We start from the raw sequence: 26,289 nt of genomic DNA, 5'->3' as shown, positions 1-26,289 counted from the left end.
AAAAGGGAGCTCAATAACTTTTTAGCAAGCCATCCAAAGTTGTGGACAAAAATTTATGTCCTGCAGATAAGAAAAAGACATAAAATATATTGGTTGATCCCTTTAAAAGTACTAATATTAACAAATTTCTCTCCTACCTTGCAGTAACTTCCGTGCTCAGTAAGTTTTTATCCATCTACTATCTATCAACTCTTGTTTCATACATTTGGAGAAAGGCAGGAGTTTTACCAGCTGGTTTTTAACACACACCACCAGACACAAAAGCAGTTTGCACGAAGGCACTGATTTCTGAAAAACCGGTCTGAATTCTCAGTTTGGATTTCACACTCATTTTCAAATGAAATTGGGAAGGACTAACTAAAACCTAGTCCTCTCAACTGAGGTTTTCTATTTCCTACCAAAGGGCCATGCAATACCCACCAACCCTTCAAGCCCCACAACATCCCAACTGGCTTTCACCATTTACTCACTCAGCTTAACAGAGGTTCAGTTCAACCGAGGTCTTCGATCTCAGACTCCGTGTGCTCAGAGGCAGAGCACTAACATTTATATAGACGCTGAGCTGAGTCAGCCAAACCTTCCAAACATACCCTAAGGAAGCAGCGCCTAACAATGGCATCAAGCATCTGTACTGTGCTTTCTAAATCGTGAAGAGCTTTTCCAAAATCTCCCTGGCTCCTTTCCAGACTGCTTCCTTCCCGCGACTCCCAATCTCTGCCGGACGGTCCGGGACTCCCTCTTGCCTCCTGGCGCTCTGGACTCGGTCTCTAACGTCGCAGGACTCAGGACACAGCCTGCGCGCGCGGCAGACCCCCATCCCCCATCCCGCGGGGCGACCTTCCTTGACCGCCGCGCTCGGCTCGGCGACAGCCCACCCACGGTGTCCGCGCGCTCCCGGCGGGCCGGCACTCACACGCGCAGCTAGTGGCCTGGGGAGGCGCCCGCCCGGGGGCACAGTGACGGTCAGGAGCGGCGGGCGGCGGTCTGGGGTGGCCGGGGCGGCCAGGAGGCGAGCGCAGGCAGCGCGGACGCGGGCTTCGCCTCGCTCTCCACCGGCTGCAGGCGGGAAGAGCGCAGGGCGGCGGCTCCCTCGGGGTGGGAGGCCGGAGGCAGACGACAGGAGTAGCGCCGCCTGCCTGGCCGCGATAAAGCACCCTGCGCCGGGGAGGAGCGCGCGGATGGGTTGCCCCCAGCGGGGCACTGGATCGACGGCCACCCTCTTGCGGGGCCCAGGTCACGGAGATGACTCTCCCGGAACGCGCATGGACAAACCCAAAACTACCGCCTCCAGGGTTTGTACGAATGGGAAGCGGTGATTAGCCCTGGTCATCTCAAGACGCTACCCGGGCTGATCAATACCTCTCTAGCCCAGATGAATTTGGTCACTGTCTGTGTCCCGCGCCCCTAAGCTCAGGGGGACGCTGACACCGAGGGTTTTGTTTTTTTTTTTCCTATCACACACGTTGCCCACCCCGAGAGCAAGTAGGTCTTTATTGAATGAGCTTCTGAGAAACTGGTGCTTACGCCGTTCAGGAACCGAATCTAAGAGGCGGGAGGGGGGAGTTGAACGAAAATATTAGTATGAACGGTTTAATTGTATTCTGCACACTCCTGTAATAAATACTTCTCCGCAATACTGTTCGTGTGGAAAAGGTGGAAAGTGTGCATATTCAAGAAAGGGTTTGGTTATCAGGCTTTATGAATGTGTATGGCTTTCCCAAAATTTGCCTGCCGCATCTACCCTTGAAAATTAATACTTAACATCTATTTTCTGGTTTGCATTTACAAACAAAAATCAAGTTATTTAAAGCAACACTAGGAATTACTGTTAATTCTTAACCCGTTACAGGAAATCTTTAGCCATGGGGCACCTGGCTGGCTTAATTGGCAGAGTGTGTGACCCTGATTTCAGGGTTGTGAGTTCAAGTCCTATGTTGGGGGTGGAGCCTGCAGGGAGAAGTTTCAGCCAGGAAGCCTAAATAAGAAATTGATTATACATAATTTTTTAGAATATTAAAAATACATACCGTATACTTTTTTTCTTTTTTTAACTTAAATTCAATTAGCTCAAGGAAGCTGGATGCAGGGCTCCATCCCAAGGACCCTGGGGTCATGATCTGAGCCCAAGGCAGACTCTTTGTGGCCTGAGCCTCCTAGGCGCCCCTTAAAGTATTTTAAAGTACATTTCCATGAGGTACCCAAACATTTGAGTGAAACTGATTTTTGGATGAATTTTGAGACCATTTAAACACGCTTAAAGACCCATATACAAATATATTTGTCACTTTAAGCCAAGACTGAGAAAAATTTTTCAGAGATGGCTCTTAATAACTGTTTGCAAAATTTAAAAACACCTTCTAAAGAACAAAACTTTACTGATGTCAGTAAAGACTTTTTAAATTGCCAGCAAATTCTAAAGGCAGTTCCAAGAGGGGACTTAAAAAAAATACACATAAAATTGTTAAAAAGCACAGTAAAAAAAAGGATAATAAGTTGAATATGGCATTCTGCAATATGTAAAACAAAAACAAACCAAAAATTTATGCATAGAAAATAGCTGGCAATACAAGAAAATGTTATTTTTCTGGGTTGTGACATTATGGTTCTTTTTTCGTTCTATTTTAGTGTAATTTTCTAAATTTTTTTAAATGCAGATATACAACTTTTATATTGGGAAAAAGAATTTTGTTTAAAAGTAAATCATTAGGGGACACGTAGGTGGCTTGGTCAGTTAAGCATCTGCGTTTGGCTCAGGTCATGATCCCAGGGTCCTGGGATGGAGCCCTGTATCGGGGGTCCCTGCTCAGTGGGAGCCTGCTTCTCCCTCTCCCTCTGCTGTTCCTCCTGCTTGTTCTCTCTCTGTCTCTCTCTCTCTGTCAAATAAAATCTTAAAAAAAAAATTTTAATACAAAAAAAAACCTGAATGTGTATGGCTTTCCCAAAATTTGCCTGCCTTCTCTCTCTGTCTCTCTCTCTGTGTCAAATAAAATCTTAAAAAAAAAAATTTAATACAAAAAAAAAACCTGAATGTGTATGGCTTTCCCAAAATTTGCCTGCCTTCTCTCTCTGTCTCTCTCTCTGTGTCAAATAAAATCTTAAAAAAAAAAATTTTTAATACAAAAAAAAACCTGTTAATACATATAGCCAGATTTCCCACAAAATAATTCATGCCAAATTCAGTCTCCTAACAATTTAAAAGGTCGCTTGTTCACCTGAGCTCTCACAAATACTGGATAGAATAATAATTTTAATCTCTTTGAATCTGATAAATAACAAACGGCAGTGTTTCAATTTACATCTTTTTGACTTAGTGAAACTTTTTTAATGTTCAATGATCATTTGTGGTTTATTCATAAATTTCTTATGTAAAGGCTTTTTCCCATTTCTTTCTATTGATGTCTTAGGTTGCAGACCAAGGCAACAGGAGACTGGATCTCTGATGAACATTGATCTGCTGGGCTGTCTCCATGCTAGTAGATGTCACTGTCATATTTTATGAGCCTTGCAATCAAACCACAGAATTACCAAAAGTAGGATTTCTTTACAATTCTAATTGAAAGCTTTGGGGCCATCTGGAATCCACGCCGATGAAACACACGTTGAAGATCTTAAATGGCCCCTGGTAGGGGTGAGGTGTCACCATGTGCTTTTGTAGGCAGTATGTATGGACGTAACAGACAAATAGGGAAGATGACCGCAGGTGAAGGGAGTAGACAGATTCATTCATGAAATCAATTAAGCCTCACCTTTTGAAAACTCCAAAAATACTGTCAAGTTTTTCTTTTTTCTGGGGGAGGAGGGTGGTGATAATATGTCTTTCCAATAATCACACCAGTGAGGGACCAGCCTGTATGGTGTTCACCAGGGTATCAGTGCTTGGTGGGATGTCAGCAACAGACACAGGCAAAGGATACAAACTCATGTACTGCTGATAAACGGTATGGCTTCGTATAAGAATGGCAACCAAAGCAAAATCAAAAACAGTATTCTCATTAAAGGAACAAACTTCCTGGGCCTGTACCTTCATGAATCAGTCGCTCTACTATCAAAGCTCCCATATAGACCCATGAGAAGCTCTCTTCATCTACCTGCCTAGCCGTTCCCAGCTGCCCCGAGCTCTCTGTCTGTTCACCAGCCTGGCCAGCAAGTGCAAGGGGCCGGTAAGGACTCAGTACCTTCCTCAGTGCTTACTCCAAGTGGTGAACTTCTCAGGTTCAGTTCTCCCTTGCAAGCCCAGGTTTCAGACAGGGCTTATTATGGATCTGGGGGCATTTGGGTTACATATATAACATCTGTAATGGGCCCAGGTATATTTATTTTAACTACTCCCAAATAAAAAACAATAAAAAAGCAAATAAAAAACAGTGCCAAGAGGCTGTAGGCACTGTGTTCCGCCATGGCTCTTTTCAGAGCTACCAGAGAACTCTGATGAACTCCACGAGAGAAAGGTCAGTCTATAAAGGGCTTGAGCACTGATGAGTAAGTGAAGGAGCGGAAACAGGGTGTAGATAACTCTTACCAAAGGTTTCGCTATAACAAGAAGGTAAGAGAAAGGAGTATTTCTGAAAACCATCTTGGGGTTCAAAGAATATATTTCTTATTTGGTTAAGTTAGGCAGGCTGGAATATGTGTGCGAGCCAAGTGGACAAGTCATAAGGAAGAAAAGGTGGTTAATGAGTGTAATCAGGTCCTTTAAGAAGGGAGTGGAAATGGAATTCAGAGGAATTAGCATTAGAAAAGGAAACTTTGTTTAATTGTGTCAGAAGGGAAGGGAGTGAGGATGAGTCCTCATGCAGATAAATGTTTTAATTAGGAAAAGAAAGAAAATTGAAAGAAATGTACTTTCTGAAGTTGGAGGATCTGCTGAAGGTATGGGTAAAAGCAAAGACAAGGGATTTGAGAAAATGCTAACCCCTAGAATAGATCTGTATTAGTGTCCCATGGCTACCACAACAAAATCCCTCAAACCTAATGGCTTAAGACAACAAAAATATTATCCTACATTTCCATAGGTCAGAAGTCCAAACTGGGCCTAACTGGGCTAGAATCAAAGATGCCAGCAGGTCTGTATTCCTTTCTGGAACTTTTCCTAGGTTCTAGAGGCCACCCGCATCCCTTGGCTCATGGTCCCATTCCTCTAGCTTCCAAGCCAACAGCAGAGCATCACTCTGACCCTGCTTCTATTATCATATCTCTTTGTTCTGCTTCCCTCTTCTACTTTGAAGGACTCTTATGATTATATTAGACACACTGGCTAAGCCCTGATAGTCTTTGTATTTTAAAGGCTTTTGATTAACAACCTTAATTTCACTGGCAACCTTAATTCTCCTTTGGCAGGCAACTAACACATTTCTCTTCTGGCTATTTGGACAGGACATCTTTGGGAAGCCATTACCACAAGGCCCTAAGGAAACAAACAGGATGCTAATGTAGGGACCCACCTGATGTGGAAATGTTGGGGTTCAGAGCCAAAGGCCAAGAAAGAACTACTGAGATGTCTTGGGTGCAAAAAGGTATTTTTATTAAGGCACGGGGACAGGACCTGTGGGCAGAAAGGACTGCCCAGGGATTGTGAGGAGCAACTGATTATATACTATAGAATTGGGGGAGATAAAGCCAAGGGAAGTTTCCAGAAGGATTTTCATACACTAAAGAAGACTCACAGAATCCTGGAGGCCTAGCTATTGTCAAGCTAAGGTTGTTCTTCCCTCTAGCAAGGCATTAACATTTAGATTGGAGTTCCTGGAGGAACATTGTACTTTGCCTGCCTCAAGTATTTGTCAGTGGGCAGAAAATTTAATTTTATCTACATTTCTTTTTGCCTTTGTTCCTCACATCACCACCCAGCCCCACAGAGTTGGTATGAATATTATTTTACACTGAAGACCTTATCTTTCATACTTTAATCTGTTATCAGTTAACTTTCAGCTCCTCCTGGACCCCACTGGATCTAAATTGGAGGAGGGAAAATGTGTCCTCCCAATAATAATAAGGGACCTAGAGAGATTGCACAGCAATACCAAGGACACCTAACACTGAATTCTATGTGTAGCAGCATCAAAGCCATGAGTGGGCTTTTCCATTCACAAAGAATTCCCATTCATAAAGGAGAGAAGGTTAGGTTGAATAAATTCGAGAATGTGGTTTTGCTGGGTGGGTAAGGCATAGAAAAATGGAGCAAGGGGTTGAGTGTGAGAAATGATTCATCATAAGAAAGTGAAGCCAGGAAGAGACAGGTTGAAAGGGAACCTATGGAAGGGAAGCTGAGGAGCTGAAACTTGAGGGTGAGGTCACTGAACAGGCATTTAAGGCTGGCATTCCAGGTTTTGACAAGGTTGCAGGGTTTAGACATGACAGTAGCATTATGGAGGTGGAAGGGGGGGTACACTTGTCTTCTACCAATTTAGCATCTTAAAACAACACTCATTGATTATCTCACAATTCTAGAGGTCTGGAATCTAGGGCGGCTAGGCTAGGCTCTGCTCTGTGTATCACAGGGCCAAATCAAAGTGTCAACAAGATGGGCTCTTACCTGAAGGAAGGCTCATTTCTGAAGAATCTGGTCCTAAGGTCAGGTTATTGGCAGAATCCAATTCTTTGGAGCTTTAGGACCGAGGTCCCTGTTTCCTTGCTGTCAACCATCTCCTCCAGGCTGCCCACATTCCTTCTTATGTGACTCCCTTCATCTTTAAAGTAGGTTCTTCTCAAACTTCAAATCTCTCAGACTCCCCCTTCCATCTTTTAAAGGGTTCATGTAATTAAACCAGGCACACCTTGATAATCTCACTATTTCAGACTCAACTGATTTGGGACTTTAATTACAACTTCGAATTCCTCAGAGTAGAACCTAGAGTGGTGGCTGGTTAAATAACCAGTAAATGAACTGGAATCTTGGGGTTTAGGGGAGAAAGGAATCTTTAAAATCCTGTCTACCCTCGGGGTGAAGTTGAGAAGATAAAGAGCACAGAAGCTAGGGTGACAGGTTGATCATCTAAAAAAACACAGATTTGGGGGCACCTGCTGTCTCAGTTGGTGAAGCATGAAACTCTTGATCTCAGGGTTGTGAGTTTGAGCCCCATATTGGGTATAGAGATTACTTGAAAATAAAATCTTAAAAATAAATAAATAGGGGCGCCTGGGTGGCACAGTCAGTTAAACGTCCGACTCTTGGTTTTGGCTCAGGTCATGATCGTAGGGTCCTGAGATCAAGTCCCACATCAGGCTCCCCACTCAACACGGAGTGTGCTTCAGATTCTCTCTCCCTCTCTCTCTGCCCCTCCCTGCTGTGCACTCTCTCTCTCTCTCTCTCTCTCAAATAAATAAATATTTTTAAATAAATATATAAAAATAAATAACCACAGACTTTGCCGAGGTAGTGACCATCTTAGAGAGAAGGGAAACGCCTAAACCAATTGTCAAAGTCTTAAAGTCATGGAGAAGAGAACAGAAGGAGGCATTAATACAGAAAGAGACTCTGTGTGTGTGTTGGTGGAGGTGAGGTGGTAAGAGCCCAGATGTGGAGCCAGACTACCTGGGTTCATATAAATTGCTTTATATAGCAGGCAAGATACCAAACAAGAAATAATTCATTTGGTTATAAAGTTCACAGAGATAACCAAGCCCTAAAAAATGAGCAGCAAGGGAAAAAATATGCATGATTAGGTACGGACAACTAACCTGCAGTCAGAGAGTGGGATAGAGGATGTAACATTTATCCCTGCAAAACAGGCTAAAAGGTTCAACGTTGAGAGTTCATGGGGCACCTGGGTGGCACAGTCAGGGGAGCAGTTAAGCGTCCAACTCTTGATTTCGGCTCAGGTCATGATCTCGGGGTTGTGGGACTGAGCCCCATGTGGGGCTTCATGCTCAGCACAGAGTCTGCTTGAGATTCTCTCTCTCCCTCTCCCTCTGCCTCTCCTGCTTGTTCTGTCTCTCTCGCTCTCTTTCTCTAAAATAAATAAATTATTTTAAAAAATGTTGAAAGTGCAACAAATTTCACATATCCATAAAGTCTTTCATTTAAGTAAGCTTTTTAATTGAAGTATAGCACACATCCAGAATAAGTATGGAAAATCTCAGTAAACAGCTTGATGTGCAGTTACAAGGTGAAAACACCCGTCTGTCTGTTGCCCAGATCAAATATATATGTTTGTTATATGTCAGTTATCTCTCCATAAAAACAAACAAAAACCAGATAAAACTCATGTGCAGTGATAGAAGTCAAAAGAGTAGTTACCTTTGGAAGGGACAATGACTCGGGTATGCATGGAGACTTGGGGGTATTGATAATAAACAAATGTGTATACAGATAGACGTAAATATATGTGTTTGATCTGCATGGCAGATATACAGGTATATTCACCGTATAACTATGCACTAAGTGGTTTATGTAGATGTTCTGTACTTATTTTGGATCTATGTTACACTCCAATTAAAAAGTTTACTTAGGGGGGCACCTGGGTGGCTCAGTCAGTTAAGCGTCTGCCTTTGGCTCAGATCATGATTCTGGAGTCCTGGGATAGAACCTGGTGTCGGGCTCCCTGCTCAGTGGGGAGTCTGCTTCTCCCTCTCCCTCTCTCCCTCTCTCAAATAAATAAATAAATAAAAATCTTAAAAAAAAAAAAAAGTTTACTTAGGGATGCCTGGGTGGCTCAGTTGGTTAAGCATCTGCCTTCAACTCAGGTCATGATCCCTTGATCCCAAGCACGTTCCTTGCTTAGCTGGGAGCCTGTTTCTTCCTCTGCCTGCTGCTCCCCTGCTTGTGCTCTCTCACTCTCTCTAATTAATTAATCAATTAATTTAAAAAATATTTTTTTAAAAAAGTTTACTTAAACATGGGGTGCCTGGCTGGCTCAGTCAGTAGAGCATGTGACTCTTGATCTCCGAGTTGCAAGTTCAAGCCCCACACTGGGTGTAGAGATTACTTAAATAAATAAATAAATACACTTTTTAAAAAAAGTTTAAACAAAAGACTTTATGGATATATGAGGAATAGAAGGATGGAGAAATGCCAGATTACAACAAGTTAATTAAGTAGATTTCGTCACTGCAGAGCATGTGTATACAGCATTTACTCATGGAACCTATCCCCCAAGAAGCATCTCAAAGGTTGTATTCTCAGTAACATATTAAGAGATATGTGGGAGAGTCTTCTGGGTCCAAACTGTGGGCACCTCGAATGCCAAGCTAAGAACCTTAAACTCATCTTGAGAGTGAGAAATTAATGAAAGTTCAGTGTAGAGGGATGACATTGTCAAAGTAGTGTTAAAACGACCGATCTGTTCCCTACAGAATGGATGGGGAAATCAGTTTGGAAATGAACAAAATAAAGACTACTGAACTAGAATAATGGTGGGAAAATTTTGAGGGAAGGGGCATGAGGGAAACATCGTGAAGGAGGAATTTACAGTACCTGGTAACTGACGGAACACAGAAGGTGAAAGACACAGGAGCTAGAGCGGACTTCCAGAGTTTGAACCTGAGAAGCCTGAAAACCTTATGGTGGCAGCAATGCAAATTGTGAGAAAGTAATGCCTTCCCCCTCTGTGTATGTCCTAAATATTGCCTTTCTCAGAGCCTTGAACACAACAGATAAATGATAAAAAAAATTTGTCGACTGAATAATAAAAGCAAGTTTATCATATGCAATTCAGGGGCCTCTCCACCCCTACCTGAGTCTGCCATGCTACAAATATGAAAGAGGGTTTCATCACATGACCTCTTTCACATGATACATTACTGACTACTATAAACACTTAATTGCCTGCAGAGGGAAGAATTTGTTCTTGGTTGTGAATGAAGTCAAAGTGTAATGAGCATTAAATGACACATGATTCATTACACTTAGAATTCTTTCACATCAGGCCATCATGCTTAATATTATGATAGATGATGTCAGCAAAGCCAAACACGTATAACTTCGCCCAGAACCCAGTAAACATACACACATTATTCTATGTGTGACAAAGCCACAGCCCATCTAGATGGACCCAAGTTTTATCTCACCTCGAGAGTTTTTGCTATTTGACACTTTTGTGCCTCAATTTCTTTCCTCACATTAGAGGTGATAATACCTATGTCACAGGGTTGAGTAAGGATAAAAACAAAATCATGTGTATTTGGAAAACATAAGGTAACTTCGATTTTTACCCAATGCCAATCATAACAGCTAGTATTTATTAAGTACTTGCTACTTGCCAGGCATGTTCTAAGTCCCTTTACATTTTGTGAGGTTTTTTGTTTGTTTGTTTTTAAACCTCCCTTTATCTTCACAGCAATGCCCTTAGCTGGATTCTATTAAAATCTCTATGTTGCAGATGAAACTGAAGCATAATTACCCCAGGTGATACAGCTAGTAAACACCTTAGGCTCACATGTTGGCTCTACATTTGTGCTGATGTAAGAAACAAGACACCATTATTTCCTGTAGAAACTGTTAAGAAAAAAAATTTTGGACAAAGAAGGTGGAACGAATTTGCTCACCCCCCTGAGCCACACATATCAACATAAAAGAAGAAAAACAAGAACGTCTAGGCAGTTACAAATCCAAGACAGGTATCTCCATGAAAGAAACCCTGAACGGTTAGAATTTTATTAAAGCTTGCAGGTTCAGGGACTTGGGTCTAGAAGCAGAGAATGGTAGTAAGGAGTTTGGCCAAATAAAAGGAACTCAAACCACACAAAGCAGAGGACCAGAGTCAGGCTCACTGTCTGAAGCCTAAGGCAGGGATGAGACTGGCCACTTACAAATGGAGGTGGTGAGAGACATTGTTGTCCAACTCTGCCAAGGGATGTGTGGCTGTGTTGTGTGATTGGGGATACTGAGGCAGAGACACACACAGCACATTGGTGGGGAAGCTCCCCCCAGCCCATCTTGCCTCCCTAGTGCCTCTAGAGGTCTCTGTGCCTCCCCTCTGTAAAGGGGGCAGTGGGCACTGAGAGCCGCTGGAGTGGACGTTTGGCTGTGAGGTGCCCGGTCTCACCAGCTGCCTTTGGGAAGGTCTTCAATACTGCTGGATAAGCTCCCTGCTTCCACTGCTCCCCGCTCAGTAACAGGCCTTCCCTAAATTACATTTGTCCTCAACAAAAGTGTGTGAGATTCAAGCTACTATCCTGGCCTTCCTCAGCAATTGGGGGCGCCTGGGGGGCTCAGTCAGTTAAGCATCTGTCTTCTGCTCAGGTCATGATCCTGGGGTCCTGGGATCGAGTTCCCCATCAGGATCCCTGCTCAGCGGAGAGTCTGCTTCTCCCTCTCTCTCTGCCTGCCACTCCCCCTGCTTATGCTCTCTCTTGCAAATAAATCAAAGCTTAAAAAAAAAAAAAAAAGACTGATAGTGAATTAAATCATGTTAATCCTAAAAAATGTCACTACTAAGCTCTGGCTAGCGATGTAGCCTAGGGTTGCTCCATTTACAGGTAACAGGAAGACACATGAACACTCTGACGGGCCTTACTACTCCTCCACCTCCACGTCCCCCAGCCCTCGCATATTTTCCACATCTTTCTCTCTGTGTTGTATCTTAGATAACTTCTTCAGATACATCTCTATTCTCTATACAGTTGTATTTATCTTCTATCCAAATTCTTACCTTCAATGATTAGGGATCCTATTCGTTTCTGAAAGTAATATTTTGTTCTTCTTCAAACTGGCCTAATTATTTGATAGTCTATTCTTGTTCATTGTTTTCAGTATCTTTTTTTTTTTTTTACATTTTAAAGCACTTCAAGCAGAATTATTTTTCATTTTAATTCTGATAATTACAATATCTGAAGTCTTTGTGGGTTCTGGTTCTGTTATCTATGACTTGCTCATTGATGTCTGTTTTATAATTTTTTTTTAAAGATTTTATTTATTTATTCGACAGAGATAGAGACAGCCAGCGAGAGAGGGAACACAAGCAGGGGGAGTGGGAGAGGAAGAAGCAGGCTCATAGCAGAAGAGTCTGATATGGGGCTCGATCCCATAACGCCGGGATCACACCCTGAGCCGAAGGCAGACGCTTAACCGCTGTGCCACCCAGGCGCCCCTGTTTTATAATTTTTTAAGTTTTTTGGGCAACCTACCAGTAGGAATTCTTTGAGGCCTAGTTCAGGGTACATTCATCTGGAAAAGTCTGGATTTCCTTCTCTTGGACACCTGGGGATATTACCCATCCTCACAGTTAAATTATAGGCTCATGCTTTTGGATCATGAAAAGAATATAGATTCCGCTACCAAATAGCATAAGATTCGGCCAGTGGCTACAAATTCTCATGGGACTTTTTTCCTTCTTTTCAAAATGTCCATTCATAATGTACGCCAAGATAGCAATGTTTTCTTGTGGTCTACCTTTGCAGGGTGGGTTTCCTTTCTAGTTTGCCCTTTCTGAAGGTATATTTCTCCTGGGTCTAGGAATTATGCTTCCCACTTTACGTGAATTCAATACTTTGACCCCATCCCCTCTATGCAATGCAGTTCAGACCACAAAGACCACTGTATTATCTCAGATCCCCAGGGGCTTCAAGAATTAGCTTACCTGCTTGGTCTTTGCTCCATTACTGATCCTAGTGGACTCAATCATCTAAAAGTGGGTTTTAATATTTAATGAAGCATTTTTAGATATTATGTAGCTGGGTAGTTTCAGAATTTCTAATGCTGCGAAAAGTGCTGAAAACAAAAGTCCTCAAATATATCTGTCATCTTTTTTACTTTCTCATGTTATTATGGAAAATTATAAACATTTCACAAGCAGAAAAAAATATGATGAGCCCTAATGCACTGATCAGCAACTAGTAGCCAACCTTAATTTTATTCATATTCCCCTTTTCTCTCCCCTCCCCACAAATTATTTTTTTTAAGAATGCTTTCAGGGATGACAGGGTGGCTCAGTCATTAAGCATCTGCCTTTGGCTCAGGTCATGATCTCAGGATCTTGGGATCGAGCCCTGCGTTGGGCTCCCTGCTCAGCGGAAAGCCTGCTTCTCTCTCTTCCACTCCCCCTGCTTGTGTTCCCTCTCTCGCTGTGTGTCTGTCAAATTAATAAAATCTTAAAAAAAAATAAAAAAAGAATGCTTTCAAATTTTTCTTTGTTTATTTGAGAAAGAGAGAGAGCACGAGTGGGAGAGGAGGGGCAGATTAGTGTCTTTATGTAGTTTTGGTATCAGAATGCTGACTTCACAGAAAGAGTCAGGAAGTGTTCCCTTCTCTTTTATTTTTTGGAAGAGTTTGAGAAGGAATGGTGTTAGTTCTTTAAATATTTGGTAGAATCTACCCGTGAAGCCATTTGGTCCATTTCTTTTCTCTGTTGTGAGGTTTTTATTATTGATTCAATCTCCTTGCCAGTTGTAGGTCTATTCAGGTTTTCTATTTCTTTCTTTTTTAATGATTTTATTTAATTATATATATATTTATTTATTTATTTTGCATTTTTTTGGTGGACAGCAAAGCAAAGTTTACTGAGCAATAGTACAAAGCTCCCAAAGAGGGAGGGGACCCAAGAGGGTTGCCTTGAGATTTTATTTTTGGGTGTAGTCTCTACATCCAACGTGGGGCTCGAACTCACAACTCCGAGATCAAGAGTAACACACACCATCAACTGAGCCAGCCAGGTGCCCCTCAACGTTTCGATTTCTTCGTGAGTTCATTTGGCAGATTTTATGTTTCTGGGAATTTGTCCCTCTTAATTAGGTTATCTAATCTGTAGATGGATAATTGTTCATAGTTTTCTTTTATAACATGTTTCTTTCTATAAAATTAGTAGTACTGTCCCAACTGATGTTAGTAATTTGAGTCTTCTCTCTTTGTCCTTAGTCAATGTAGCTAAAGGTCTGTCAGTTTTGTTGATTTTTTCAAAGAAACAATTTTTGGTTTCATGGTATTATTTTTATACTTAAAAATATATGTACTTCTAAAATATGTTTTAGTACTTAGTCCATGATTTTGTAACTGCTTACGTAAGTATTTTCCTTAAAAGAGCGTGAATTACATTTTAAGGCCAGTTTCTAGCTTTATAATAGGTTCTTAGTAAATTCATTGTTAAATGAACAAATGAGAGTAAGTTTAATGCAGTACACAAAAAGAAAGGTATATAAATCATAAATGCAAAGGAAGCAGGGGGTGGTTTGAGGGAAGTGTGCAAAGTTGACCCTTCCACACTGAACACAATCCAATTCCCTTAACAGCATGAGTTTTTTTTGTTGTTGTTGTTGTTATAATTTAAAACAACAGTCCTTGAGGTGGACTTCTATTATTAAAGCCGGGTTTCTACAGAGTTCGGTTCTTCCTCACTTCCCTTTGATGTTTAAATTCCTTTATCATGAGCCAGTAAATAAAACCCCAATCTTACCAGGAAATAATGACTTTCTCTCTTTGTTCTCTGGCCTTACCTGAACTCAATGACTCCTGATGGTTTTTTTTATCCTCAGTTTAAGCTATGCCTCCAGTGCTCAAAAAACCTCGCATACACGCATTGCAAGTAGTCATTGAGTTCATTTACAGAATTGGAAAGGCCTTTGGTTAATTGTCAAATCCTTTTGATTCAGCCGGAGATGAGTTACTCAGCTTGCTGAGTTTAAATGCCACTGACATACTCACTAGCAGTGGGTTTCAAATTGTGGTCTGATAACCTTAGCGTACCAAGGAGGGGCTTCAGGGACTCCACAAACCTTTTATGTAAATGTTGTTTTTAAGACAGTTTAGCCATTTAGAGAAAATATTTTCAAATCATATATCTGATAAACAACTTGTATCCATAGCATAGATATCTTCCCCCCAAATAACATTCATACATTTTTTATTCCATTCTGTAGTGAAATTAAAAACGTAAATACTGCATATGCCTTTTTTTCAAAAGTGTAGTAAAGAAGAACAACTTGTATCCAGAATTTATAAGGAACACTTACAACTCAGTATCAAAAAAATAACCTAGTTTTAAAAATGGGCAAAAGATTGATGTGGACATTTCAGCAAAAATATATGAATGACCAATAAGCACATGAAGAGATGTTCAACATCATTAGTCATTACGGAAATATGAACTAAAGTCACAATGAGATACCACTTCATACCACTAAAATGGCTATAATCACTTGTGACACATTTCACAAGTGTTAGTGAGACAATGTGGAAAAACGGGAATCCTCATACATTGCTGGTAGGAATGTAAAATGGCACAATTCCTTTGGAAAAAACAGTTTGGCAGTTTCTTAAAAAGTGAAACATAAATTTACCATATAACTCAGCAATCTATGTGAAAGAAATAATAACATATGTTCACACAAATGCCGTAAACAAATGTTTAGAGTAGCATTATTCACAATAGCCAAAAACTGGAAACAACCTGAATGCCTGTCAACTGGCAAGAAGATTAACAAAGTTTGATATATCCATACAATAGAATACTATTCAGGAACAAAAATGAATGATTCATGCTATAAGACCAATAAACCTCAAAAACACGCTAAGTGAAAGACAGCAGGCAAAAAAAAGATTGTAGGATTCCATTTAGCAAAATGTCTAGAGAAGGCAAAACTATAAAGTCAGAAAGTAGGTTAGAGGTTGTCTGGGGCTTGGGGTGGGAAAGGGGAATGAGTGCAAATCAGCTTGAGGAATTTTTTAAAAATATACTTCCTATAATGCATTTAGCGTTCTCAGGTACATCTTCTGTATCTTGGCTCAAAAATGCCCAGCTCTATACTCACATCAATCCATAGTCCAACTTGAGATTTGTTTCTGATGTGGTTTTGAAATACAGGTGAGATTCAGGGGGGTGGAGTCCGGAGCCGACGACCAAGAAATAATTCTTGAGGCATCTTTGGTGCAAAGTGGTGGTTTATGAAAGCACGGGGACAGGACCCATGAGCAGAAAGAGCTGCTGCACCAGGGTTGTGAGGGGTGGCTGATGATATACTATGGGGTTGGGAGAGGTAAGGAAACAGGGAGGTTTCGAGAAAGAACTTTCATATGTTAAGGAAGATTCACAGGATATGGGAGGCCTTGCCATTGCCAAGTTAAGGTTGTTTATCCCTCTAGTAAGGCATTAATATTAACATAGTTGGGAACTTCCTGGAGGAACATTACACTCTGCCTGCTTCAAGTATCTGTGATGGGATGCAGGTTATAAAGACATTTAATTGTATTTACATTCCCTTCTGGAAGCTATTGCTAAGGCTTTTGTAAGTAAACTGAGGGAGACTCAAGTCTTACAGGATTGTGATCTCTATAAGTTAACTATTTGTTTTTCCTTTAGGGCAGCAGGAGTGCCTGAGGAATGTCACATATATCCCATGGGGGGGGGGGTGTCAGCTTCTGCTTTGTCCTCAGCTTGCCTTCTGTTCCCTCATCATTTCCACCTCCAAAGTAGATTTTGACTATGCCAACGGGAGACTCTAGGAACCACGGTAACTTGTGCCCCATTGTCACCAAGAACTGACAGTTTTGACAACTTGAAGTGCCATCAGGTTCCCAACACACTTTGATCAGTGCCAGCTAGAGAAGGGGTGTGAACCCCTGCCCTAGGCCCATTCATTCTTTTTTTTTTTTTTTAGCATTTGTTTACATTAAGAACCTCCCTCCATGTGGCTTCAAGCTACCAGACACACCACCTGCTCCCCTTCAAGCTCCCCCACACATATCCTTAATCATTTCAGCTCTTCTGCTGAAGAATTTGGCCCTCCTGCTTTGGGAGCTTCCCTTTCTCCAGAACTTTGCAGTAGCCTGATTGCACCACGTCAATGATAGCAGCAGCTCCCATCTTGTTTTGGGCAGCATTTCCGTACTTAGGCCTGCTCACTAACCAATATCCATTGTTTATCAAGATCAACAGTTGGGCAGAAGCTCTGGGTCCTCTTTAAGTGGTAATGCCACATAACAATTTTCCCGAAGTGACCTGGGTGGTAGCTGTCTTAGTCGAGCCTGTGATGATGCATGTCATCAGCATAACCCCGGCCCTGCGGGGGGGGGGGGGGGGCGGGGGCGGGGGGGGGGAAGCAGGGAGGAGGGGTGCTCCCAGTGCTTTACAGGTGCAGCGGTGGGGGTGGCTCACATGGCTTCAAAGTTTCCGGGTCTTCCTCCATCTGAATGGCAGCATGGAAAGGTGCTTAGTGAGAAGGCCAAAGGGAGGTGGGGAGGGCACAAAGCTTGACAGTGTGCAAGGGGCCTGTAGGCCTGGGAATCAAGGATCTGCCTTGCAACACATTCTGCAAAGCTGATGTTATGGACTTGCCCAGGGCTGTTTGGCCTCATCAGGGCTGTGCCAGAGTGCACCAGCCTGCAAGTCTCAGAGATTGGAACCAGAGTTGAGCACACAGCCTCAGGCTCCTGAGCTCAGGCTGGCCCCCTGCCCTGAGGCCCTCCATGCAGGCTAAGGCTCTGGGGGGTGGGGGTGGGGGGGGTGAGAGGCTGGGGTACAAGCAAGGAATAGAGCTTATGGCTGGGTCTGCAACAAAGCAGGGGCACTTTAAGAATCTAAGCCTGTTTGTTCCTGCAAGGAATAAGGTCTGGGCAGGAGGTGGTACTGAACACAGGTGAACAGCAGTCCACACTGCACAGATCTCAGCAAGGGCGGTCTTTCCTCTTGGTCCCCCTGTTTCAGCAATATGGTCTTGCACCATGGGGTCAGTCATGGAGAACGATGTGATCTCCATTCCTGGCCCTCCCAGACAACTGGCACAGCTTCCTCATTTGCCAATTGAGGAAGAAGCTTCTATAGTATCACCGGGCTTTTGCCCAAACCTAACCTTTGTATGACTTCTTTCCAACCTATTACACTAGTAGGCCATGGTACATTTCAATATAACAAGCTGCCCATTGTCACCAAACACCTTATGAATGAGGTCTACTACTCTTCCCTAGCGCCTTTTCCGTACTTGCTTAGTCAGTGTCACCTGTATTTTTTTGAAAGAGCTTTGTCACCTTAACAGCTCCACAAAAAGGGAGTTCTAAATCCCATGGAGTCAATCTGCCAAAAGTCCTGGGTAGTTTTGCCTCTTTCACTGAGGGACAAATAGGCCAACTTTTCCAGCAGTTTTATGGGAGCAACAAGTGTTGTCTCAGAAACAAACACTGCTAGAGTTTGTGCAAGACAGCAATCATTCTTTGACTACACATGGGATTCTGTGTGTGAAACCACTAACAGAAGTTTCAGTATCATAACTGGCAAGTATGTCCTCAATTTTGTTGGGATTGTAAGTCTCCCTTCTGGTAAGCATCAAAGGCCATAGAGAATGTCTCCTGCAACTTGCCAATCAATAAGATATCATTAGATGGTGAAAACGCTGGACATCAGACATCCTCTGATACCATAGGAACATTCCAGTTCAACATGTAACATGCTTCAATACCAATTATACATTATTACACAACACATAAAATGAATTTGCTCACAGGCCTTCCAATGACAAAATCACTTTTAGCTTTTACCTTTCACTACAAGTTCTATAGCTGTATTGGACATTTTTTAAAATGATTTTATTTATTTATTTGTGTGAGAGAGAGAGTGCACAGCAGGGGGGAGTGGCAGAGGGGGAGGGAGAAGCAGACTCCCCGCGGAGCGAGGAGCCCAATGTTGGACTCAATCCCAGGACCCTGGGATCCTGACCTGAGCCAAAGGCAGACACTTAACCAACTGAGCCACCCAGGTGTCCCCATCTTGGACACTTTTTATAGGAACACAGACCGTGGATACTTTTACACAGACACTAACACATCAGCTTCCTGGAGACCAACTACCCTTCTCACTGGAAGGTCGAGAAATAAGGGAAGGGGGTACAGGGGGTGTAACTGGCACCAGGAAGCGGAGATTTGCAGCTAGGTTTTTGAGGCAGTAGGAAGGTTCTAAAACTGGATTAGTAATGTTTACACAAGTCCATAATTTACTAAATTCATTGGATTGTACACTTAGAATTTATGGCATCTAAATTTCAACAAAGCAGATTTTTAAAAAGCCAATAAACAAAATGTGTTTATCCTAAATATAGGGAGAAGTATTTCCTTATTTATTCAAAACATTTAAGAAATTGTACAAAACTATGCAGTGCTCTTTCACGCACTATCCACCAAAGTTTAACATGTTGGATGCCTGCGTGCTGACTTGTGGGTGTTTATGTGTATTTCAGAATACACCCTCTCTTGTCATCTCTGCTTAATCAAAGAAAAATCATAAAATCATTAAGATGCAAAAACCTGAAACCATTTCTGACTACTAGTCTGTAAATCATATTTTTCTCAATACCGTACAACCAAAACAAATGCAAAAATAGCTTTATTTCAGAGGCTTTCCACAACTATAATAACCTTTTTCACATTTTTGTGCTCATCCAAAATACTGTTTTCATTGACTAACTTCATAAGTGAATGCTATAAATTTTAATACATAAATAACAATATATATATTTTGTATATATTGGAGTTTATTTTATAAATATTATATGGACTCTCAACAATTCTTGGACTATCTGTTGTTTAGTTTCTATTTAGACCAACCTATTTGTGTTAAACACATTCATTGTTCTGATAGGTTATTATAAAACTATAAATGATTCAGTTTTAGGGACGCCTGGGTTGCTCAGGCGGTTAAGCATCTGCTTTCCGCTCAGGTCATGGGATCGAGTCCCACACAGGGCTCCTTGCTCAGCGGGAAGCCTGCTTCTCTCTCTGCCTGCTGCTCCCCCTGCTTGTGCTCTCTCTTTTTCTCTCTCTCTGACAAACAAATAAAAATCTTAACAAATGATTCCATTTTAGCTTTGACCAGTTAATACAAGTGATTGTATAAAAATATTTATAGCATTTATTTTTAATTTTTAAAAAGGCTTCTGTTGCTAAAACAAAAGAAATCTGAATACTCCTGGGCCATAGATGGCACAGAAAGATCAAGCTCAACTATATTTTTACAAGAAGGGTGATTAGAAACAAGGTCAGTTTAAAAGAGAACCTTATAATTGCCCTGTAAGGCTGCCATGAAGGTATGGGATTCTTCTTAGACAGCAAGGTTTAACTTCAAAAAAACTTTTAAAAAAATATGAGGTTTTCCAGTTCCTCCTTTATCCAACATTTCATAGAAATATAGAGTGTTCTTTCCGTCTTCCTCCTTCCTATTGGCTAGAGTTCAAACATGATGACTGGAATCCCTGTGGCTGAACTGGGCTGGAGATGAGTCTGACAATGGAAGCCACACATAGCAAATCAACCAGATAGAAGGAATGTGGGTTCTTTGGAAACGCGGACTTTATACTATCTCTGGAATGCCTATTTCAAGATGTCTTGAACATAAGGGATGAATACGTGTCTATGTTGTTTATGCCGCTGTTTTTCCACTAAACTTAATCTTACAAGTATGGTGAGATCACAGTGGTGCAGATGGAGGGAGAAGTAGGCACAAAGGCTCTGAGACAGGAAACACTTGACACCTTCAAGGCACAGCAAGGTGAGTGTGGCTGGAGTGTCAATAACTAGAGGGAAAATGGTAAGAAACTGTGTAGGGTGTAGTGGTTCATTGGTACTTCAAGGATGTATTTAGATGTGGAAAGATATCAGAGGGTTTCAAGAAAAAAAGAGACCCGATTGATTTATATTTTAAAAGAATCTCTGGGGCAGCCAGGTGGCTCAGTAGGTTGGACGGCCAACTCTTGGTTTCAGCTCAGGTCATGATCGTGTGGTTTTGGGATCAAGCCCCATGTCGGGCTTCACACTTGGCAGCAGATCTGCTTGAGGAGTCTCTCTCTCCCTCCCCCCAACTCATGTGCACTTTCTCTCGCTCTAAAATAAATAAATGATCATTAAATTTTTTTTAATTTTTTAAATTTTTTTTAAGATTTTATTGATTTGTCAGAGACAGAGAGAGAGCACAAGCAGGGAGAGTGGCAGGCAGAGAGAGAAGCAGGCTCCCTGCTGAGCAAGGAGCCCGATGCGGGGCTCGATCCCAGCACCCTGGGATCATGACCCGAGACGAAGGCAGCTGCTTAACTGACTGAGCCACTCAGGTGCCCTAAAAAAAATTTTTTGTAAATAAAAGAATCTCTTTATAAAGAAAAGACTGATGATAATGTACAAGAGCCCTCACAGTGGTGCATAAGCATTTACTACAATATTCTCTATAGTTCTTTCACATGCTCAATATATTTCAGGTTATAAAATGTCACAGAAAGCTTTTCACAATCACCCTTATTAACTGGCCAAAGCTAAAACTGCATCGTGTATAACTTTATTTACAATAGCCTATCAGAATAAAGAATGTGTTTAACACAAAGGGTTTGGTTTAAATAAAACTAAAAGAATAGTCCAAGAATGGTTGCGAGTCCATATAGTATACTGGTGGGCTCAGGGCACTCTGCTTTTGAATCCTGTCTCAGGGTTTTCTTAAGCGGGTAGGTGATCCTGATTAAATCGTTTAAACTTCTCAATCTACCAAAGTATAATTATCTTTATCTCTGAAGATTTTGTGAGGATTAAGTGTTTAGCATAGTTCCTGGCACGAAGAATCATCCCATAAATGGTGTTTTTATTAGTAGTCACAATTATTAGACTAATAATAACATTGGATCTTTTAACATTGGATCAAAACAGTATGAAATGTCCAGTCCCTAAAGAGGTTTTTCTCTATTATGGGTGGAGACAGCTCGCACAAGCATTTTCCATTACTTGGATGGCAAACTCTTAAGCTTTTTTCTACTCTCATACTCAGAAGTGCCCACCTAGGAGACTTGAATATCTAAATCATAGAAAGGAACGTCCCAGGGGTGCTTGGGTGGCACAGTTGATTAAGCCTCTGACTCTTGGCTTTAGCTCAGGTCATGACCTCAGGAGCGTGGGATGGAGCCCACATCGGGCTCTGCGCTCAGATGGGTGTTGGAATTATCAGATCATTCATGCATTCATCTATCTTTTTTAAAAAAAGCTTTATTTATTTATTAAAAGATTTTATTTATTTATCGGACAGAGAGAGAGACAGCAAGAGAGGGAACACAAGCAGGAGGAGTGGGAGAGGGAGAAGCAGGCTCCCCGCTCAGCACATGACCCGAGCCAAAGGCTGACGCCTAACGACTGAACCACCCAGGTGCCCCTTTATTTTCTTTTAAGATTTTATTTATTTATTTGTGAGGGAGAGAGCAAGTACACACAAGTAGGCAGAGCTACCAGCAGAGGGAGAAGCAGGCTCCCCGCCGAGCAAGGAGCCGGATGCAGGACTCGGTCCTAAGGCCTGGGATCATGACCCGAGCCAAAGGCAGATGCTTAACTGACTGAGCCACCCAGGTGTCCCCAGATCATTAATTTAAAACAACTATGATAATACAGTAAGTGGGTTTTTTTTTTTTTTTGAAGATTTAAGTTATTTTAGAGAGAGAGTGTCTGTGAGCAGGGGGAGGGGCAAAGAGAGAGGAAGAGAATCTCAAGCAGACTCCATGCTGAGCACAAAGCCCATGCAGGGCTTGATCCCATGACCCTGAGATCATGACCTGAGCTGAAACCCAGATGCCCCAATTTGATAAGTGTTCTAATGAAAAAACTAAACCTGATGGGGTGCCTGGGTGGCTCAGTTGGTTGTCTGCCTTATCTATAGAGGAGCAAAGATAAAAATTCCAACTTCTCTGAAACCATGCAAATGAGAAAGAGGTGGAGTGAAATATTTAAAGTAGTGAGAGAGGGGCGCCTGGGTGGCTCAATCAGTGAAGTGTCTGCCTTCAGCTCAGTTCATGATCCCAGAGTCCCAAGATCGACCCCCACATTGGGCTCCCTGCTCAGTGGAGACTCTGCTTCTCCCTCTCCCTATGCCCCTCCCCCTGTTCCTTCTCTCTCTCCCCTACTGTCCCTCTCAAATAAATAAATAAAATCTTAAAAAAAAAAAAAGTAGTGAGAGAAGAAAAAACCCAAAACGTTAACCTAGAATTCTGTACCCTATAAAGTCATCCTTCACAAGTGAAGAAGAAATATTTTCTCAAACATTGAGGGAATTTGTTGCCAGCTTATCTTCCTTACAAGAAATGTTAAAAGAAGTTATTTATATTTAGAGAAAAGGAAATTGACATAGGTCAGAAATTTGAAGACAACCACTAAAAAAAGTAAAAAAAAAAAAAAAGACAATTTATATACTAACAAAGGAGACAAAATAGAATCATATAAAATGCTCAATTAAAACCATAAATGCCATAAATGGTGGGAGGAAAATGGTGGAGGACAAAAATACGAACAAAGAACAAGGCAATAGGGGCGTCTGGGTGGCTCAGTCAGTTAAGCATTTGCCTTTGGCTCAGGTAGTGATCCCAGGGTCCTGGGATGGAGCCCCATGTTGGGCTCCCTGCTCAGGGGAGACCCTGCTTCTCCCTCTCCCTCTGCCCCTCCCCCTCATGCTCTCTTTCATTCACTCTCTCTCAAATAAATAAAATCTTTTTTAAAATCAAGGCAATAACAAATAAGATATATATTAATAAATATATTAATAAATAACAAATAAGATATATATTAATACAATTGTATCAATAATCATTTTAAACATCAATGATCCAAATACAATAATTAAAAGACAAAAATAGTCACACTGGGTCAAAAGAACTAGACAGTGTCTAAAAAACTCCATTTTAAATATAAAGACACATATAGATTAAAAATAAATAGACAGGAGCACCTGGGTGGCTCAGTAGGTTGAGCATCTGCCTTCAGCTCAGGTCACGATCCCAGGATCCTGGGACTGAGTCCTGCATCGGGCTTCCTGCTTAGCGGGGAGTCTGCTTCTCCCTCTCTTTCTGTCCCACCCTGCTCATGTGCTCTCACTCCCGTTCTCTCTCAAATAAATAAATAAAATATTTTAAAAAATAAATATAAATAAAAATAAATGGACAAAGAAAGATAAACCATGCTAACATTAATCAAAAGAAAGTTGGATTACCTATATCGATTTCAGACAGAGCAGAGTTCAAAGCAAGGAAAATTATCAGGATAAAGAGGGGCATTAAATAATGATAAAGGGGTCAATTCTCCAAGAAGACATAACAGTCTGTAATGAGTATGCACCTAATAACAGAGCATTAAATACATGACAAAAACTGATAGAACTGCAAGGAGAAATGGATGAACCTGCAATTATAGTTAGAGACTATAATACCCTTCTATTAGAAATGGACATATCCAACAGGTAGAAAATAAGCAAGAACATAGTTGACCTCAACAGCACCATCAGTCAACTAGGTATAATTGACATCTATAAACTACTTCTTCCAACAATAGCAGATTACACATTCTTCTCAGGCGCACATGGAACAAACACCAAGATAGACCACATTCTGGGTCATAAAACACATCTTTAAAATTTTTCAAGAAAAAAAATCATACAATGTATGCTCTCAGATCATAATGGATTTAAACTAGAAATTAATATAGATAACTGGAAAATCCCAAAATATTTGAAGATTAAATACACTTTCAAATTACACATGGGTCAAAGATGAAATCTCAAGAGAAATTTAATAACATTTTGAGCTAAATGAAAATGAAAATACAATTTACAAAAACATGTGGAATGCAGCAAAAGCAATGCTTAGCTGAAAATTTCTAGCATTAAATGACTATATTAAAAAAGAAAAAAGATCAAAAACAGTTGCTTGAGTTTCAACCTTAGGAAATTAGAAAAAGAAGAGAAAATTAAATGTAAAGTAAGCAAAAAAAGAGAAATAATAAAATTATAGCACAAATAATGAAATTGAAAACAGGAAATTGACAGAGAAAATTAATGAAGGACAAAAAGCTGGTTCTTTTAAAAGAACAACAGAGTTGATAAGCCTCTAGATAAGTTAACTAAGAAATGAAAATAAAGAGAAATGACACAGTGTTAATACTGATATTAATATATCAGAAAGGAAAGTGTGAACATTACTACAGAACCCATGGACATTAAGTAAACAAGAAAAGATACCATCAACAACTCTATGCCCCCAATTTGATAATCTAGATGAAATGTAACAATTCCTTGAAAGACACAGTCTTCCAAAACTCACACAGGAAGAAACAGACAATCTGAATAGGCCTATATCTTTAGAGACATTAAATCAATAACTAATAACTTTCCAAATCAGAAAGCACCAGGCCCAGATGGGTTCACTGGGTAATTCCACGAAACATTTAAGAAAGAAATTATACCTATTCCTTACAATCTCTTTCAAAAGATAGAAGCCAAGAGAATAGAGTTGACCCTTGAACAACATGGGCTTGAACTGCAGGGGTCTACTTGTTTTTGGATAATTTTCAATTACTATAGTACAATAATTGTATTTTTTCTTCCTCATGATTTTCTTAATAACATTTTCTTCTCTAGCTTATTTACTGTAAGAATACAGTATAAAATGTTATCAGTAAGGCTTCCAGTCAACAATAGGCTAATAGTAGTTAAGTTTTTAAGGAATCAAAAGTTATATGCAGCTTTTCAACTGTGCAGAGAGTTGGCACCCCTTGGCCGTGTTGTTCAAGGGTCAACTGTGCTTCCTAACTCAGTCTATAAGGCCAACATTACCACATTACCAAAACCAGACAAAGACATTACAAGAAAAGAAAACATTACAAGAAAAGACAAAACAAGAAAAAAAAGACCAATATCTCTCATGAATATAGATGCAAAAATCTTCAATAAAATATTAACTGAATCCAACAGTGTGTAAAAAGAATTATATAATACGGATATCATCTGTCATATCAACAAGCTAAAGAGGAAAAGTCACATGATCACATCAATAAAGACACAAAAAGCTTTTGACAAAATCCAACACCCATTCATGATTACAAACTCTCAGCAACCTAGGAATATAGAACTCAGAACTCCCTCAACTTGATTTAAAAAAATCCACAAAAAGTCTACAGCTAATCTTATACTTAATCATGAGAAACTAGAAGCTTTCTCACTAGGATCAGGAACTAGGCAAGGGTGTCCCCTTTTATCATTCCTTTTCAACTCCTAAAACTCAACAGTAAGAAAACAAACAGCCCAATTAAAAAAATGGGCCAAAGACCTTGCTACCGCACAAAAGAAGATATGAAGATGGCAAATAAGCATATGAAAAGATGCTCCACATCATACATCTTTATGGAATTGCAAATTAAAACAAGAATAAGACAGCACTACACACTTATTAGGCCAGAATCTAAACTACAGATGACACCAAATGCTCTCATTCATTGCTGGCGGGAATGCAAATTGGCATAGCCACTTTGAAAGACAGTTTGGCAGTTTCTTACAAAACTAAGCGTACTCTTACCACAGGTCTAGTAATCAAGTTCCCTGACGTTTACCTAAATGAGCTGAAAACGAATATTCTCACAAAAATCTGAACACA

The 26,289-nt window shown here is 40.9% G+C and overlaps 1 protein-coding gene across 7 annotated transcripts in view; it reads right to left on the bottom strand.

Moving 5' to 3' along the window:
* ABCG2 (ATP binding cassette subfamily G member 2 (JR blood group)) overlaps window positions 1-26,289 on the bottom strand; it is a 135,675-nt gene that overhangs the window by 62,589 nt on the left and 46,797 nt on the right. For 2 of the 7 annotated variants that reach the window (XM_045791647.2, XM_045791672.2), the window contains exon 1: window positions 914-1,117. The exons of 3 other annotated variants lie outside the window; for them this stretch is intronic. The gene's annotated coding sequence lies outside the window, so the exon portion shown is untranslated. Of the gene's footprint in view, window positions 1-470; window positions 614-913; window positions 1,118-26,289 lie in introns of those variants that run through there. 2 more of the 7 variants (XM_045791663.2, XM_045791636.2) reach the window with 2 other exon arrangements.

The sequence above is a fragment of the Ursus americanus genome, chromosome 8 (genome assembly GCF_024610735.1).
Source record: "Ursus americanus isolate L20-20 chromosome 8, mUrsAme1.1.p, whole genome shotgun sequence".
NCBI classification, from domain to species: Eukaryota; Metazoa; Chordata; class Mammalia; order Carnivora; family Ursidae; genus Ursus; species Ursus americanus.
Note: the sequence above shows the minus strand (reverse complement) of the source record. Positions and strands in the feature narration are given on the sequence as shown.